This window comes from Nothoprocta perdicaria, unplaced genomic scaffold (assembly GCF_003342845.1).
Source record: "Nothoprocta perdicaria isolate Ctin4 unplaced genomic scaffold, notPer1 scaffold_346, whole genome shotgun sequence".
NCBI classification, from domain to species: domain Eukaryota; kingdom Metazoa; phylum Chordata; class Aves; order Tinamiformes; family Tinamidae; genus Nothoprocta; species Nothoprocta perdicaria.
In genome coordinates this window covers 308,577-324,014 of record NW_020455584.1, presented here as the reverse complement: position 1 = coordinate 324,014, position 15,438 = coordinate 308,577, and positions in this window count along the sequence as shown.

The window sequence follows — 15,438 nt, the reverse complement described above, 5'->3', positions numbered from 1 at the left end:
GATAGCCCTGAGGGCTGTGCTGCCATCCAGAGGGACCTGGACAGACTGGAGGACTGGGCGGCGAGAAACCTCATGAGGTTCAACAGGGGCAAGTGCAGGGTCCTGCACTTGGGGAGGAATAACCCCGGACACCAGTACAGATTAGGGGTGGACCTACTGGAGAGCAGCCCCACAGAGAGGGACCTGGGTGTCATGGTGGACGACAAGTTGACCATGAGGCAGCAGTGTGCCCTGGTGGCCAAGAAGGCCAACGGGATCCTGGGGTGCATTAAGAAAAGCGTCTCCAGCAGGTCAAGGGAGGTGATCGTGCCCCTATAGGCAGCCCTGGTGAGGCCACATCTGGAGTACTGTGTCCAGTTCTGGGCTCCCCAGTACAAGAGGGATGTGGAGCTGCTGGAGAGAGTCCAGCGCAGGGCTACCAGGATGATCAGGGGCCTGGAACATCTGCCCTATGAGCAAAGGCTGAGAGAGCTGGGTCTGTTCAGCCTGGAGAAGAGAAGGCTGAGGGGGGACCTGATCAGTGTCTATAAATACCTCAAGGGAGGCAGTGAGGAGGAGGGGGGCGGCCTCTTTTCAGTGGTGGGCAGGGATAGGACTAGAGGAAATGGCTTCAAACTGAAGCATCGGAAGTTCCACAGGAACTTAAGGAAGCATTTCTTCACTGTGAGGGTGACAAAGCACTGGAACAGGCTGCCCAGAGAGGTTGTGGAGTCTCCTTCTTTGGAGATCTTTAAAACCCGCTTGGATGCAGCCCTGTGCCCCGTGCTCTAGGTGACCCTGCGTGAGCAGGAGGGTTGGACTCGATGACCTCTGAGGTCCCTTCCAACCTTCGGCATTCTATGATTCTATGATTCTATGATTCTATGATTCTATGATTCTAGGTAGACAATCTTTCTTGGAGAGGTAAAAATCTTCTATTATAGCATCTGTAGACACAGGTAGTACACACATTTAGCACCATAGATCTACTTAACTTTTTCAAATACTTAAGATTTTTTTTTTAATTTTGGAAGAAGAGCGATCATTCTGTTTCTCATATTGTTCCATCTAGAGTTTAGTGATTTCTTAGGGGTTTCTGCCTTGAGTCACTGCTGCCTTGCTCATTTGATACAATTAGCAGAAAGCAAAAGCCTTATTTTTTTTCCAGTGTAAGAGAGCCAAAGCATTTCCGAGCACATTGACTGCATAGTATTGCATTCTCATTCTTTTTTTTTTTTTTTTTTTTTTTTGGGGGGGGGGGTCATATATAGATTTGAAATGCTGTTGCAGAACTAGCCAACTCTCAGAATTTATATCAATATTCTCTCAGAACTTATATCAATATTTAACATGAAGTGGCATTAGGATTTCCTACAGCTGTATGAATAATAAAGGTCTTTCGTGCTTACTTGGAAGGGAATGGACATGCTCCATATTTTTCTTTCTACTGAGCTTTGCAGAGGTGATATTTGCACTGCTGGAAATAATATATATGTGTATATATATATGAAATGTAAAATGGCCGAAAACCGTACGCATCATGAACTGCCCTGAAGCAGCGATAACCGAAGTACAAACAAAACTGTTATTTTGGCAGCTAGCTTTTTTGTCAGATATGGTCTTGGCAAGGCTGCCTTTGCATAAAGGCGAGTGCTTGACTGCCCCGCTAACAGCCTGGCTGCATCTATGTGCTTCCCGCGAGAGGTAAGACCCCTGTGCGGCTGCAGCTTGTAAGAGTGACCTCCTCTGCGCCCAGGCCACCAAATAAATGCAGATAAAGAGGTCGCCGCTGCAGGAGCAGCCGCTCGCTGCTGCTGCGGCTCCTCGGGGCGCGCTCGCCGTCCGCGATCCCCGCTCACGCCGTGGCCCCGCCCCTCGAGGCGGTAGTGGGCGGGGCGAAGGGTTTGTGCCCCGCCCCCGGCGGCGCCCATTGGCGGAGGAGGCGCGGGGCGAGCCCAGGGGGCGGGGCCTCCCGTGGCGGCACTGTCCGCCCGTCGGGGCCGCGCCGGGGCCGGAGCCGCCGCGGGAGGGAGGGAAGGAAGGAGGGAGGCAGCGGGAGCGCGGGCGCCATGGCCGAGAGGTGCGACGTGGTCGTGGTGGGCGGCGGCATCTCAGGTGGGTCCGGCGGGAAGGAGCCGCGGGCCCCGCCGTCCTTAGCTGCAGTTGGGGGGTCCCCCGGGGCGTCAGGTGCGCGGCGCAACGGGGCGCGCTCAGCGCGGGCGTTCGGGGCGCGCTCGCTGCTTCTTGCGCCGCTTCGCGCGCGCTGCTCGGAGCAGGGTCCTGCGGAAGCCCCCGGCAGGTGCGGGCGGGTTGGAGTTTTGAGTGGTGCTTTCCGAGGGGGCTCTTGCACCGGTGCTGCGTTGTGCTCCTCTGATGGGGGCTGCAGGAAGGTGCCGGGAACCGTCTGTGAAAGCAGCTTGCATGTGGTTACTTTGAGAAGAGCTGTGCTCAGGAGGCAGCAGCTTCCCCGGTGGTGCTGGAGGCTCCGTGGTTTAGCCAGGACTTCCTGAAATACGGCTCAGATCCACTTCTGGCAGTATCAAGTGCCTTGTTGGTTCCACATCCCATTCCTTGGGAAAAGAGGGCATTTTTTCTGATAGAACTGCTACTATGGAAGCAGCTCGGGCCGGGTTTCAGTTTTCAGGGAGTCTCTACTTCACTAGCAGCCCAGAGAAGTCAAGTTACAGGATAGAGTGGCTCTAGTACCACTCCAAGCGTGACTGCTGCTGCTTTGGGCACCGTGTTGGTCTTGCTTAGAACTGAGAAGCGATGGGAGGCTTTCCTTTCTTTAGTCTGCGGTGCATTGGTGCTCTAAACATCATTTGCTATTTACTCGAAAGCCGCCTCAGTAACATAATTGCAATATTACAAAGTATTACTTCAATAATTACAGTTGTTTTTGTAAATAAATTGATGCATAGTGTGCTCCAGCGGAAGAGGAACAGCTTGCGCCTACTTCTGGCTTGCTTTTTTGTTTCAGCAGATGCCTGAGTGTTTTCCTGGTAACACAAGTAATTTGCTCTTCGTCCGTAGGGTTCCTGTAATCCATAGAGCCCCTTAAGGGAATTACAGACCGTGCTGTGTGCAGCTGATGGTGCTCTGTTCTTAATACGGTTATTAAGATCCGAGAAGCTCCTCTTCCCTGGAGCATGCCTTGCTCTTCTGGTTTTCTAACCTATGGTAGCATTTTGGAGAATGCATTGAACATTGCATTGAACACTGTACGTTGCAAAATGCATTGTACATTGCGATGAAAATGCATTGAAGTAGTACAAGTATCAATAAGTTACTTGAGGACACTTATTCCTTGGACTAGAGCCTACTCTGGAGTCCGAAATGGATCCAAGCAGGAAACTTACAGGTGTTACAGTCCTTAAAAATTTGGCAGTAACACTAATAAAACAAATAACTGTGTCATGGGACTCTTTGGGTATATTTTTCTTCATACTGGATCATACCAGTTGCACAGAAATCATACCAGTTGCACTGAAACTGGTGTTTACTTTTATGAATAGGAATAAACATCATTTTAAGAAAGTGGCCAAGAAAGTCAAAATGAACAAAAAATGCCTTATTTCATGACTAATCCATTGTCACCCCACTGCTTATAACTGTGCACCCTGACTCCTATTGCCTTTCGTTTTCTTTTGCTTTTCTTACAGCTTCACTGTCACTGCTGGTTTGGTACCAATGTGCTAGCTGTATGAGAGGGTGAGACAGTGATGCTTTCTGGTCTTAAATAAATAAATAAAATTCTGTTTTTAGTCTTTTATTTTTTTTTTTTTTGGTCTTGGTAACGTTAAATACTAAAACTTGCTTCAGCATGGGCAAGGTTTCACTGCCTGAAAACCCTGATGCAAATCTTGACTTGCTACTGCTTATTCCATCCAAGGTACTTGAAGCTTTCTCAAACTAGTGAGATTATTATCTCCTCTCCTCCTACTGTTTTAAACAATCCTTGTCGGATGCTTATAAGAAAGAATATGAAATGTTGGGATAAACTTGAGACTTTCTTTACTAGAAAAGCACAAAATGTATATAAGGAAAGCTGCTTGCTGTCTTAAGTAAGTGTGAGCTTCCCAAACAGTGAGATTACAGCTTTTTAATATGTTTGTGCAATGCCTAGCAAAATGAAGCCAAAATCCTGTCTGGCATCTCTGGAGGTATCTTTTTTTTTTCAGTGAAAATGAAGAACAATCTCCAGAACCAAGTTCTGAACCAGCAAGTGCATTCTTCTCATACACGTTGCTGGCATATGGTCTTTCACAGGGATGCAGAATCTAGTCTGTGCTTAGAAAGGCACAAGCTCGGGATGAAGAGAGGATCTGCAAAGAGTATTTCACAGCAGGGAAACTACTTGTAGGAAACAAGAAGGCTTTGATAGCCGGTGCCACTTTTGGTTTTCTGTTTATTTGTTTTCTATATATTCTAGGGAATCATGTTCAAACTGTCCATACTGTATTTGGACCTCTAGGGAGAGGCAGCTACAAAATTTGAGCTAAATTCCTATTTATTGGTGCTTTAATAGCCTTAATATCATGTCTTTAACATGCCTATTTGATAATCCCTCTCATGTAGGTGATGATAATTATAACATTTTAGTCTCCACCATATTGGTATATAAGGATTTTTCTCTTACCTGTGGGAAGTCCGTGTGTTTATCTCTTGAATCTAGTTCCCGTGCCTCATTTACAAGGTCTTTACTTCTCTGTTTTGGTGTAAGCTGTATAATTCTCTATGTTGTTAAAGGCAGGAAGCTGGCAACATGTGACACATTATGGATGTGTGTCTGATGGATCTGCAGGAATGTATCTTGATGTTCCATCAGACAGATATCTGCCACTTCAGTTAAGGCATTACTCACAATTTGTTAATTTCTGTGTGGACTAGTTAGTCTAATGGTAATTGCTCGTTTTATGCGGCAAAGTCACTGTCATACTTCTCCTGATTCATTGTCCCAATCCAAATTCCATTACCTGCTTCCCAAGCTAAGGCCACAATTAAAGGCAAAGTCATATTTTGGCTGCAAAGCCGTAGGGTGAAATGTGGGAGAAGCTATAAGATCTGACTTTTTTGGACAGTGTTTTGGGCACTGTACATTGTTGGGCAACATTAAGTGCTCTAAGAGTTGTGGAAGAACTCTCACATATTTTAGCTTTTAAGATCTAGGAATTGGCTTACATATGATCTGTAATTCCTCAGAGCTTTCTAACTAACCTTATTGGGTTGTATTTTCACATGCACAAGCATTATGTTGACTCAAAGACTACCTCCTTGCCAAATTTTAAGTCAGTGCTAGAACTTCCAAAGCAGAAGAAGAAGAAATTGAGGAATGGAGGGAGGTCCATCACTTTTCAGCATTGAAAAAAAATGTTTGTGTCCTAGAGGACTGCAAATACTAATTGTATTAGTAATTGCAATTTTAGCCAAGATTTCTCAAGGAAAAAATTCAAACAGAAAAAGACACCTCCCAAAATCAGGCTTAAAGCATTAAAATTTGGGGAAAAAGAAAAGAAAAATAAGAAAAAAAAAAAAAAAAAAAAAAAACCAAATGCTTCAGTGGAAAGTTTTAGAAATATCCCAGCCTCAACTTAAGCATGAGTTTTGGACACTGAAAACTTAGTTTATCAAAAGGGCATATGCAGAATTAAGAATCGTTTGCTGCATGATCCAAAGCAGATATTCATTAGGTTTGGATAAATATAGCCACAAGTATGCAAGACAAAAAGAACTTGTACTAAAATATGTTTTGGAAGAATTTGAGCACATTGTGTTACAAGAGCAAAGCAAAATGGAAATGCAGCTGTAACTGAAACTTTCACTGAAGATTATCATTTTTTGACATGGATAATTTTTAACTCCGGGTTAAGAAACATTTGTTCCTAACTAGATGCAGAGCGCTTCCATGACTGAACAAAAGGGACGCTTAGATTTGCCAGCCATATGCAAGAAAAAGCAGTGTTTTCTAGTACAATTGTATACAAGTCCAAGGGCCACAAATTGTGGGAGAAATGAGGATATAAAATTAGGTAGCAATTAGTCTTTATATGGCAAGACAACAAAATGCCATTAGAGATTCTGGTTTCTGACCATGAAAGAGCACCGGTATCTTGGTAACTCTTCGTACCTGCTTTAATGAGCAGCGTTAGGGCTTGAGCTGCCCACGCTTTGGCTGTGGTCTCTGCGCCAAGTCCTGGCTAGCGAAGAAACACAGATTTTCCTTGCTTTTCCTATAACAGCCATTCAACTTATGTTGCATACTGCTCAGTTGGTTCTGACAGCGTGCCAGCCTGATGGTGGGTGGTAGTGTTAGCTCAACTGCCAAATACGTGCTTACTGGTAGAAGACGTCACACCTGTGTAAATTTGGAGAAATTTCCTGTGTCTTTTGTGTGTGTGTGTGTGTGTGGTACTTGTAGATTTACAAGTAGATTTAGAGTTTGACTTGTAGGAATGCAGTCGCTGGTTCCTAAAGTGTGACTTGGCTTCTCCTTTTATAATCATTGCATGCTGAACTTGGCTGCCCAGTTCCCGATCATTGTCTTTCCGGATCTGAAAGGAATGATGAAAATCAGTGACAATAGCATTACCTGGTATTCAATTCGGATGCAGGAATGTAAAGAACTGTTTCACAGAACTCTCAGTTTTCCATGCGCTGTTAGCAAGCTGACTGTGATCATGTGAAAAATGCACTGCAGGATCAGAACAGTTGAACCAATACATAAGGTATTGTGGAAAATACCTACAAATAAGCAGAAATATCAGTTTTTGTATGCCTCCTTTTTTGCAAGTATTTTTAGCCCATTCAGTTACTACATGTTCTAGTGTTTTGCTGCTAAAGATGCACAATTTTAGCACATGTGACACTATTTTATTTAAGATACTCCTTTGTGTTGTGCTCTACGCTATAGATATGCTAATGATATATACTAAAATATAATTGCAATTCATATTATGTAAGCACATACAGAAATATTATTTTCTTCATCGTTCATCATTTTCTTCTTCATGTGTTTTTCTATGGTAAATGCATCATTTATAAATGTTGCCCAACCTGAGTGGTAACCTGAGCAGTTACAGCTGCTCCTGTTACAGAATGAAAAATGTGCTAGTTTTGTCTGACAAAAACGGTACATGCAAAAGTGTGACTCATTACTGAGCAAATTCAGAGTGCCTAAGAAAGCACTGTAAATCCAGTTTGTCCTTGAGAGCTAGACTTTGCACCACACTTCAGATTTAGCTGCAAGTTGTTGAAAGGTGTAAATAAGTATTCCTGTTATCTAGATATGTCTGAAATCTTTAGAGCATTATTTATAGTCACTAGCAGAATAATCAGCAGTTAGAACCTAACCCTAAGTATTCCAGCATAATGAAAGCATGCAGGGAACAGATATTAAATCTTTTGGTAGAATCTCAGTTCTGACGTCTTTGATACTGTGGAAATGCTATTGATCATAATTTTGTTGTGACATTTTTTCACGTGAAAAATGTTACTGAAAAATGATGCTGAAAAGGACTATTCAACAGACAAGAATTTATTGTGCATACCATCCAATTTGTATGTAAAGGTAAGGCAGGTGCTCCATTTTTAACTCCTTGCTCTATTTTTTTACTTGCTTACTTCTTTTTCTGTGAAATTTGAACTTTAAAATTGCAATGAATGTATATGTAAGGGTGGATACATCCTAGGAATACAATTCCCCTTTCTAATCCATTGAGTTTCTATTAATATTTGCCATGAGACACTGCCTTTGTACTCTTAAGAACAAGGTTTTCATCTAGTTGTTTAAACAATAGCACCATTTAAAACAGTTAGAATGGCTTGTTCTCCGTTAAACGTTGTACTCTGTGGTAGAAAATATTTATTCTCTTTTGTCTCAAATCTTAGATGAATCGACTAGATTATTTTTGAGGAGGGGGGAAAAAAGCACTGACATATATGAAAATCTGAAAGTGTCAAATTAAATAAATGCACTCTCATCCCTAGTATTGACTAGACTTGAATAAGGATTATGAAAGAACTTAAGGAAAAGTGAAATAGTGATTTTTGACAGACATAATATTAGTGATATTATGGTATTAGACTGAAACAAGAAATGAATGTGGACTTGTAGCCGTGTTCCACAAGTCAGTCTTTCTTTTTGTTTGTTTTTTGTGCAATCTTTCTGTTTTTCTGCAATATTTAATGGGCTGTAATTAAATTAATAAGTTATTTTCACAGAATCACAGAATGGCTGAGGTTGGAGGGGACCTCTAGAGATCACCCAGTCCAACCCCCTGCTCCAGCAGGGACACCCAGAGCACGGGGCACAGGGCGGCATCCAGGCGGGTTTGGAAGATCTCCAGAGAAGGAGACTCCACAGCCTCCCTGGGCAGCCTGTGCCAGGGCTCTGTCGCCCTCACAGTGAAGAAGTTCTTCCTCACATGGAGATGGAGCTGCCTGTGTACCCATTACCCTTTATTGCTGTCCACCACCAAGAAGAATTTGTCCCCTTCCTCCCTGCATTCTCCCCTCAGGTGCTTATAAGTGATCTTATGTATCCCTGAGCAAGTTTGCAGATGACACCAAGCTGGGTGGAGTGGCCGACACTCCGGAGGGCTGTGCTGCCATCCAGAGGGACCTGGACAGGCTGGTGAGTTGGGCAGAGAGGAACCTCATGAGGTTCAATAAGGACAAGTGCAGGATCCTGCACCTGGGGAGGAATAACCCCAGGCATCAGTACAGATTAGGGGTCAACCTGCTGGAAAGCACCTCCACGGAGAGGGACCTGGGAGTCCTGGTTGACACTAAGTTAACCATGAGTCAGCAGTGTGTCCTCGTGGCCAAGAAGGCCAATGGGATCCTGGCTGCATCAGGAGGAGAGTTGCCAGCAGGTCAAGGGAGGTGATTCTGCCCCTCTACTCAGCTCTGGTGAGGCCGCACCTGGAGCACTGTGTGCAGTTCTGGGCTCCCCAGTATAAGAGGGACGTGGAGCTTCTCGAGAGGGTCCAGAGAAGAGCAACCAGGATCATTAAGGGAATGGAATATCTCTTGTATGAAGAGAGACTGAGTGAGCTGGGCCTGTTTTCTCTGGAGAAGAGAAGGTTCAGAGGGGATCTGATTAATTTGTATAAGTTCAGGAAGGGAGAATGCAGGGAGGAAGGGGACAAGGTCTTGTCACTGGTGGCGAGGGATAGGACGAGGGGTAATGGCCACAAGCTGAAGCACAAGAAGTTCCGTCTCCAGGTGAGGAGGAACTTCTTTACTGTGAGGGTGACAGAGCAGTGGAACAGGCTGCCCAGGGAGGTTGTGGAGTCTCCTACTCTGGAGGTCTTCAAAACCCGCCTGGATGCCACCCTGTGCCACATGCTGTAGGTGTGCCTGCTTGAGCAGGAAGGTTGGACTAGATGATCTCTAGAGGTCCCTTCCAACCTTAAATATTCTGTGATTCTGTGTATATTGCTATCCATAGGTGATTTCTCTGGGGTTAATCTATACAAGAGTGCATATTTAGCCTATACTTTAGAATTTATTTAAATACCATCATGTGCAACAAAACTCTAATGAATGTAGTGTGGGGAGAAGGAGAAGATGAAGGGAAATTCTATCCTAAGGTCATAGTAGAAATGTTTTCCATTTCATGTTGGCAGGTTCATTTTACTTGGCAAAGACACTTCTTATATAATCAGCTCTCATTGCTCAAAGGTGACCATTGCCAGACTTAATTATTCAATTGTATTTGGAAACAATTGGGTTATCCATCAGTGAAATAGTAAAAATAATCACAGCGCTAGCATGCTGTCACACTGGAATGTTAATGAGCATGTATTAAAACTGTCTAACTTTACTGCCATGTATTAATGAAAGGAAAAAATTTTGAAATATGCCCCTCAATATCAGAAAAATGTAAAGATTTCTATAAAGATTTTTTTCCCTTATATTTTTCAGTTAAATCCTGTTAGAACACTACAATAATGGGATAGTAGCCTTTCATGTTAAGTGATTATCTGTCTTCATGTACAATAGGGTATTAACAGGGCTTTTAAGAAGTAGTATCGTAATTAGTTGAGTTTGGTAAACTATATGTCTATTACTAGATGCACATATGGTAAATGCTGTTTGTCAAACAAGCTAGCAACTAAGGAAATTATGCATCTAGAAAACCAAGAGACAGCTACCTATGAAACGGGAACAGTGACTTTTCCATACCTTTGTTCTGGTGTGTTGCACATGACAGATATGCAGCAGCCCCCATTTGAAAGGTTAGAAATCTCTGAGAGATCAAGCCTCATACACTGAAATGCCTGCTATGAATTCACTAGCACTCTTCATTTTTGCAAGACTCTGCAGCAGTATAATCTCATGGGCACACTGACTGCTACTAATCCAAATGGAAGAGCTCCGCTTGCACAAGAGTTTCCAGCAAGGGGGTTTCACCCATTGCTGGTAAAATAGACTGATGAGAGAGATAAAATTGCATTTTTCAGAGTGTTTTTGACAAAGCAGGTCACTTGTACCTGCTGTTTCTCTAGAGAGTGTGTGGGCTAATCATCAGTTAAAATATATAGTTACTTGCCCAACTGACACTAAAAACTGGAAAGAAGAGTGTAAGCTTGAGCACTTTTGGATCTGGTATTGTGATGGGCAGAAACATTCTTCGCCTGGTGCTGTGATATTTTTATGGTATCAGACTGCCACCACTTCCCTTCACTGTCCTTTACTCTATGTGGGTACTGCCCTTACATGTTTTGGATATGCTCAACGTACATCATAAGAAGTGTTATCTCTAAGTAAGTTACCAGTGATTGTTGTTTCTGAATACCAGTAAATTTGTTTGTAGTGGGTTTACAGAGTACAGATGAAAAGATGTTTACAGTAGAATATAGTATTATTTTGTACTGTGCTATGATGTTTGTATGATGTTCCTCCCTTGGAGGTCTTCAAAACCTGCCTGGATGCTGCCCTGTGCCATGTGCTCTAGGTGTCCCCGCTCGAGCTGGAAGGTTGGACTAGATGATCTCTAGAGGTCCCTTCCAACCTTAACGATTCTGTGATTCTGTGATTCTGTTTTCTGATGTTTTGAATAAAGTATAAAGTAGTTTTTCTTTTTTTTTTTTAACTCCTGTGATTTATATTGCAGCACTATTTATGTGCCCTGTATCAATCCCACTATTGGGGCATTGCAATCATTCTCAAAACATTTCCCCATGAAATAACAAAATACTTCCCATATTCTTTGTCTCAGTTGGCAGCCAAGTTCAGGTCCTTTAAGTTCTATCTGAAGGGATTAGCCTTCTTGTCCTATGAGCTAAAAACATATTTTGTTTTATTTCCTTTTGACTACATACAAAATTCAGTTTTATTCAGCATTTGTCTGTTTCAGCCATGGTCTCTGTTTAGTGCTCTGTAGATTGACATAAATTTATCTTAGGTTTTTTTTTTATATCTAGTATTTTGACAAACTTGAAAGCACTTTGCATGATAGGATTATGACAGTTTTCTGAAATGAAGGCAGCAGCAGTATGGTGTGTGACAGCAACAACTCTGAGTCCTTAACAGCAATGCAAAATCAATCAGAATAGTGCTTTTTTGTATGGCATCTTCAGGGAAAGCTCAGTATGAGTTTACTATAGAAATCCTTGTGGAGGAAGTATAAATCATCTTGCTGTATTTATTCCCATATTAAAAACAGAAAGAAGCTCACCAGCCAGGTACTTCAAATGAGGCATGGGTTTGACAGGCTCCTAGTCCACAGAGTGAGATGTGAAAGGAGCACAACTGCGATGTGGGGTGGCTTGCAGCTTTATCTCTAGGCTGCACTTAGAGGAAGTGGAGGAGTCAAGGAGACACAACATTAGCATCCGCTGCGAGGAGCCACGCTCAGGATGGGAAGGTGCTGGCAGCATCACCATGTGCATCACGATGAAAGGGCGCAGGCAGTGATGCAGTGATGGCTGCGGTTGTAGAAAGGCCCCGGCACATGCTCATCCGCACAGCATTTCCACGCAGCACAAGTGTCACTTCCTAACTTAGGGAGGAGAAGACACCCGTGTGTGGTAACAGTGCCAGGCATGGCAGTGCTGCGGTAGTATAGGCTTATGCACAAGAGCTGGAAAATAACTTACCCAAGCCCTGACTGTGGCCAGAGAGGTTGCAGCACCCAGATGGACTTCAGCTGGCCTGTCTTGCCTCCAGCAGTGTCCAATGGATGGATTTGGAGCTCATGTGCCACTGAGGGCCTGACACGGTGACACAGCAGTGCCTGCGTTGCAAAAGGCCTTTGGAGGATGAGAGGACCTGCCCTTGCTTGACGGCTCCTCAGTTGCAAATAGGTGCATCGATCTCAGGTGTTCATTCGGCAGAGAGTAAAGGACAGGGACAAAGCTTTTGAGAAATTCAAGCTATGGAGAAGATAAAGGGAAAATATGTGGTGTATTTTGAAGATAACGTTACCCATGTATCAAAAACAGATAGACTTTGTGGCCTGTAGGGTTGCCTAAGGTGCACATGTAAAAGGCTTGGGTCTAGTGCATTTCAGTTCAAAATAGAATGGAGGTAAAGAGTGGGGTTCAATAGATACATACATACAAATACAGATACTGTGCATGCACTCTTGGTACTCCGTTATTTTGCAAGAAGATTGTACTTAGTCTTTAAATATATAAATAAAAACTAAAGTCAATGTATTTGGTGTGACTCCTGCCTGTTCTCCCCCCACCCCTGTCTTGTCTTTAGGTGGTTTTATTCTCCTGGGAAAATATAACTGTTTATCCTGGATTGAGCTTTTCCCCCCCACCCCCCTCTATTTTCCATATTACTGTGGATATTTTTTAATTCAACCTTCCAGATCTGATCTTCAACTTTAAGCATTTACAGTGTCAGAGAGGTTAAAATCATAACCACTTCTGCTTACACTGTCTCATTGGGCCCGCAAGATTTATAAATATGAAGTTAGAAATTGGTAGGGTTTTTTATGTGTCATTTGGGCCCTCTGCCAACTGCTAATAAGCCATGTCTACCCTAATGCAGCTTTTGGCCTTTCTCAGTCTCTGGAGCTCAGAGACCTTTTTTTTTCAGAGCTGTGTCTTCAGCTACACTTGGGTTAACAACAGGGGAACTCAAAAATCAGCCACATCTGGAGACTGTGTCCAGTTCTGGGCTCCCCAGGACAAGAGGGATGTGGAGCTGCTGGAGAGAGTCCAGCGCAGGGCCACGAGGATGATCAGGGGCCTGGAACATCTGCCCTATGAGCAAAGGCTGAGGGAGCTGGGCCTGTTCAGCCTGGAGAAGAGGAGGCTGAGGGGGGACCTGATCAGTGTCTATAAATACCTCAAGGGAGGCAGTGAGGAGGAGGGGGCGGCCTCTTTTCAGTGGTGGACAGCGATAGGACTAGAGGAAATGGCCACAAACTGAAGCACCAACACATTTCTTGACAGTGAGAGTGACAGAGAGAACTGGAAGAGGCTGCCCAGAAAGGCTGTGGAGTCTCCTTCTTTGGAGATCTTTAAAACATGCTTGGATGCAGCCCTGTGCCATGTGCTGTAGGTGACCTTGCGTGAGCAGGGGGATTGGACTAGATGACCTCTGAGGTCCCTTCCAACCTTCGGCATTCTATGAAATCCGTAAGGCAGGAGGGCAAAGAAGTGCAGTGGCAGGTTGTACCTCAACATTCAACCAGCTTAGAGAATTCATGTTCTTCATCCTTTAGTTGTCCTTGTTTATTTGGATGCCTCATATAGTTAAGATATAAACCAGCATTAACGTCCAGTCCAGTGCAGTGTGATGGTTATTCTCCCTAAACAGTCGTTACGTATATATAGCCATTATATGCAGCATGAAATGACAGATGAGGGTGTCAGACCTTTCTAGGAGTAAATAGGCAATACAGGCAATGGTGCAGTTAAAGGATTTGTGTAAAATCTTTTAGTACCTCTTTTAGTATCTAGGCCAGATTTTACTTTGCTTTGTGTTCCATTGACTATCATGTGAACACACTATACATTTTTTTCAGAAAAAAATATATCTGTAATAAGCTTTCTCATGAAAGAATTACCTCTTCATGCTTGGTTGTACAAAGATATTTATGCAGATAAGTTAACACATGAACATGTCATGTATTTTTTCAGAAGAAATGTGTCTGTAGTAAACTTCCTTATAAAAGAATTACCCTCTCATGCCTGATTGTGAAAAGAAGCCATTATATATTTAGGAAAATCATTATTCTTAATAGACAAAGTCTACATATTTGGAAGAAAATACTGCAGTTTGTTTTCACAAGTTAAACTTGCATTTTCTATTTATGTTGAAGGGAAGGAGAACACCACCACTGAGAGGATGAAAGAATTAACTTAAACTATTAGAGATTTATGTTTCTCATGCAGTAAAAATATCAAAAGTATGCATAGAAATAATGTCAGTTTGGAAGACATTCACTATACTAACAAATGGCTAGCATTTTGAAAATTGCTAAGTAGATGGAAGTATTGAGTATAGTTCTGGGTCATTGGCAACCTAAATATGATGCAAGAATCTAGTTTTCAGGTGAGTGTGGAAAACATATGTATCATTTTTGTCAATGTAAGATGTATGAATTTCCTCAGTTTTGGTTTCCAGTAAATGCTGGTCTACTTCCCTGTTAAAAGATTTAAAGATTTTGTGCATGGAAGTTTATGGATTATTCTGTATTGCCTGCATAATAAATGAATACAATTAATACTTTCCAAAACCTTAGTATGGTTTCTCTCATCTGGTCTTTTAAGATGTACATTCTTTGTGGGCTTATGGACAGTTGCTTTTAATCACATTTCTAAGTAGTGTAATAAACATGAATATAATAATTCCTTACTGCAGGGCATCCCTATTGGAACGTCCTGATCAATAAGGATAGCTTTTGTGTACTGAGGAAGGGGAAACAATTCCAAATAAACAATGTTTCCGAGCCAAATTTGCCTGCAGGACAATGGGATAATCTGATTTCACAAGCTCATGACTGATTTTTATAATTTCAATTCACATTTATCCAAAGTAAAGAAGACTGCTGTCCTATTGAATTTTTAGTTGTTGCTACTGCCTCCATCACCCAGTCTCATAATTAGATAATTTTTACTGAGATGGCAATTCCTTTTATAAAGTTTCTACATGCAGCCTGTTTGAATGTCATGATCAAGCTCCACTGCGTAAAATGAGTCTTGACAGTAAAGGAGACTTTCCTTCAGCTTGTGAATGAGGGAAATAGATAGGAATGGTGGAGAGATCATAAAAGAGAGAAGGAGTTGGAAGCAGACCTTGTTGAAACAGGTCTGTTCTGTATATTATTATCTCTACTGCTTGAGCACTGCTGGTCCTGAAGGGTTTGGATCTGCCTTTCTATAAACTGTTCACATTAAGAGGAAGATCCATGTCCCTTAATAACTGAAATGCTAAACTAGAGGAGGGAGCTTCCGTCTGTGGAATGTTGATTATGCTGATGTTTATAAGATG